The sequence below is a fragment of the Priapulus caudatus genome, unplaced genomic scaffold (genome assembly GCF_000485595.1).
Source record: "Priapulus caudatus unplaced genomic scaffold, Priapulus_caudatus-5.0.1 Scaffold1, whole genome shotgun sequence".
Taxonomy (NCBI): Eukaryota; Metazoa; Priapulida; class Priapulimorpha; order Priapulimorphida; family Priapulidae; genus Priapulus; species Priapulus caudatus.
The window spans coordinates 1,456,742-1,461,227 of NW_014577062.1; positions in this window are offsets into that span (position 1 = coordinate 1,456,742).

Here is a 4,486-nt window from a genome sequence, read left to right on the forward strand (position 1 = left end):
GGGAAATGTTCAGCATAGTCCCAGGTATCGTGAATGGCCACTGCCGGAATAATTCAGTGGTGGGTGTATTCGCCAGACGCCTCCAACTGCCCCACCCCAAAAATTGAGCTAAATTAGCTGAAAAGGAAACCTTTTGGAACGCACTGGGAAATGTTTGGCTTAGTCGCAGGTATCGTGAATGGCCACTGCCAGAATAATTCAGTGGTTGGTGTGCCCACCAGACGCCCCTAACTGCCCCCATAGTCTATTATCTACTTCTGATTAGCTGGATAGGAAACCACTGATCCATCGGTGGTTTATACAGTGTTCCATTTCTCATATACAGTGTATATATAGTGGTTATATATACAGTATAAGCTGCGTTCACACGTATACACGGCCTAGCTGGTACCGTACTTAGTTGGTGCTAAGTTCGGGATAAAATGCGTTATATGCACGCGCGGCTATGACCGGTGAAACGAAACGTCACGAATTCTATTTTTATCCTCCAAAAATGGAAAAGTGGGCGGGGTCTATTCTTATCCTCCAATCACAGGTCGGAGCAATTCCTCTGTTTAGACGCATGTGGTGAGAGAGTGGCGTTGTGTGTGCATGCACAGAGGCCATGGCAACAACGGTTGGAAGACAAGAGGTTACGTGTTGTGATTCGCTGCAACTATGATGTGCACGGATGGTTCAACATGTGCACCGTCAAACGACTACACTCGATTGCAGTCCTTTGTTACATACACGTATATATATATATATATATATATATATATATATATATATATAATATACATACATATGCGCAATTTAGAAATAAGTATTTAAGTATATCGCGATGTTATACCCACTGTTTGTCTAGTCTCGTCACATGTTGCACGTAAGAAATATTAGTCGTTAAAACGAACGTAGCGTTGACGAACAGGCATTCATAGCACATCAGTTTGTGTGTCACGGTCATGTAGTTGAATTTCATCTGTATAAATTCTCTATACCTTGGCGGAACGATACGAAGTTAAAAGTTGTTGTAATATCTTTGTTTTGTTCTAGTTAGTAGTGTTGCAATAAATATGTATAGAACTTTGACTGTATCGAGAGTTTGTTTTGTGATATAGCAATCATTGCGATTGGCCACCAGTTTGCTACTTCTGTGCCTATAGAGTTCATTAACATTCGCAAAGATAGGCGACAGCCCTGCCATATTCCAGTATTTTATATTGCATTGATTTTATATTTTGCATGCATTTTTCATAGTATTTTTTCTTGTTTTTGAATTCGTAAGTGGCACAGTCAGAAAAAAGTGTCTCGTCTGTACTCAACTGCGAGTAAGTATATTGGTAATAACAGGCGTGTATAATGACAGTGCAAGATTTGTCATTATACACTCCTGGTGATAACTATATTACGCTGTCATCCCTTCATCTGTTCAACGGATACATATGTCTCTATCATGCGACACATGCACGTGTGTTTACAATAGCGACGACGAAACACGTCTCTACCCATCCCAACCCAAACGCCCCTATAAGGCGAAATGCCAATTTATTAGACGACTCACGTTACTCTTATATATAACGGTGCACGTTCATGCATGGTTGGCCACTGTATTCAGAAATGTATTTTTGCAGCGGTAAAACTATATAGCCGTTTTGCCCAAACAAAGGCCTTGTTACATTATTTTTACCGCAGTTAAATTATCACTTTTTAGTCAATCATAAGCCCGTTGTACCACATAATTTCACCGTGGTTTAAGGGACAGTATAGCCTCTAGGATTTTTCTGCATACAACTGTACTTACTGTATAACAAATCGTCTATACCCACACGTATTTGTTACCAGATACCTAATTTAATTGTTATAATTAATTATACATCAACGCTACGAAATTTGAACGGCGCCATGACACCGCGACCGTGCTGCCATCCCGAAAAAGTTGCGTTCGTATTGACCATTTATTTGCACGTTACAGACCGAGGCTAATCACAAAAGTGCAATTATATTTATACCTAAATGCTATTTAACCGAAACGATATTCATTTTAGGGCAAATTTATCTATTATACTGAAACTATATGTCGTTTTATAAGATATTACAATCCTTTTGCTTTTAAATGAATAAATAAGAAACACCCTCTCTAGCCCTATGTTGCGCCTTATCAGTTCGTGCGCTTTGAGTGGCCCGCCACTGTCGTTGCTAATGCAAACTGGTAGTCGTTAGCTTTTAAAACATTTTTTAATAATATTTCTAATGGTGGTTGAACCATGAAACTTTTTATGTAGCGTAATTTTAACCTAAATTAACTGAAAATAATCCTAGAACCTAGAGTAAACGATCCCTTTAAATAATTTTTACCGCGGTTAAATTAACACTTCTCGATCTGTGATGCCATCTGTATCATCTCTGTATATATATATAAGCCTATATCCCATTTGTTGCAACTTGTTGCTTTGCAGCAAGAGCTGTTGATTCGATATAGCGATATGTATAACACGGCTTTTGGTTGGATATGAAGTGATAATTTAACCGCGGTAAAAATAGTTTAACCACAGTGAAATTATGTGGAACATAGCTTATGATTGGCTAAAAAGTGATAATTACCTCGGTAAAATAATTTACACGCAGTTTTGCCGTCTTCATGTACATTAGAATAGCGGGGATCTCAGAGCGCGATACTGCGAGCAAAGTGGATATTATAGAACGGATTTTACCATGCAAACGTATACCGTCGGCCGCGACCAGTTTGCACGTATAGAGGGTTCCGTGATTTTTTATATTACCCATAATGCAACGCCGCCGGCCATTAGGGTTCCAGAAACCAGTTTAGGCACGGTATACAAGTACATTGAGCAACGCACCTCTGCTCATTTTATTCGTCTATTAAGCCATCACAACGCCGCTCTCCTGCGGTGTTGTCAACTGCAGCAATCGGTATCAGAGAAAGCCACACAGCTTTTTTAGGCTGCCTAGCGTGATCACAACACAAGGTAAAGTAACGAGAGACCAGGCGAACCACAGACGTTTGGAGCATTTTCAATAAAAAAAGCAATGCTGAATAAACACGAAATGTATTTACTACCAATGTTTCACTACTCTCTTTCGCTTTGTATTGCCGATAATTACCTGTAAATGCCGGTCAAATGCTCCTCTGCAACACACAGGTACACCGCACGCCGCTACACATTTACACTTATATACATATATCGCCGGCATCCAGTAGGCATGCAGCTGTTTGAGTGGGGTGGTGATTTCTCTTGCACGTGCAGCATACTCTACATAAAATAGCACCGAGGCAACATGTGAACAGAATTCACCAATCCCGGCTTTACAATTACAGTGTGCTGACATGATATGCCTGTCCCATATTCTCTCATAATGACACATGCACGGGTAGAGAAATGGTATAATCACTTTAATCAGAGTATGGGAGCGCATAACACGTGCTCGGATAACGTAGATGGGACTCTCACTGTTCACATGATAGATGTAGACTGGTACACCACTAACCCAACCGCAGAACAGTCGATCGTAGGCATCCAGGCTTTTGTAGTTCTGAAAGTCCTTGAGAGTATAAAATGGACTCAGCTGGAATGTTAGGTAGTTCACAAATTAAGATCCAAATAGGTGTGTGATGGGAACACATTGTGGTCCTCACTCCATTCGGCATTGTCTATTTCGTACGGGTCTCGATTCCCAATACACGCAATTTTCTCGAAATAGCGTGCTTTGGCTACGTTGTCTATAGTGAATCAAAGTACTTATCCATACTACGTACACTACAGATAGTCGGCAAACGTGCATACACTAGCTATTATAAAAAGCTGCGTTCGATATAGTAGAGCTAGAGTAGATGCAGTAACATCGGTGAAATTTCTGAACTCTTACGATGTAAACAAACTCAAGTCTATGAACATATGTGTTGCGTGGCAATGCGTGCAATCTTCCGATCTGCTCAATCTACGAATCTGTCGATTGTGTGGCATCAGCATCATTGAACTCGCACCTAAAACCCACGATGGTAAACCTGCTTGCAAAACCGGGCCTGCGCAATCTCATCGAACTAGCAATTAACACAACCCCAGCTGATAAACCTGTCTGCAAAATCGGGATCCACTTACTGCTAATATCTATTGCAATAATAACACTATTAGACCGGGAGCGGCCAGAGAGGTCAGCCTAGCTGGAAAGGAAACCAATTTCCATGCATATAGCAATGATTCGTGTACATACCCATGTAAGTCTGGCGGGCACCGCTGGTGGGTGTGGTCAGTAGGGTCATTTGAAAGGCACCCCAAAATTGAGCTAGATTAGCTGGATAGGAAACCCCATGAAACCTATTGGAAAATGTTCGGCATGGTCCCAGGTATCAGGAATTGACACTGCCATAATTTTTTAGTGGTGGGGCGCATGCGCCAGAGCTAAAAAACCGATACCCCAAAATTAAGCTAGATTAGCTGGAAAGGAAACCTTCTGGCACCCATTGGAAAATGTCCGGCATAGCCTC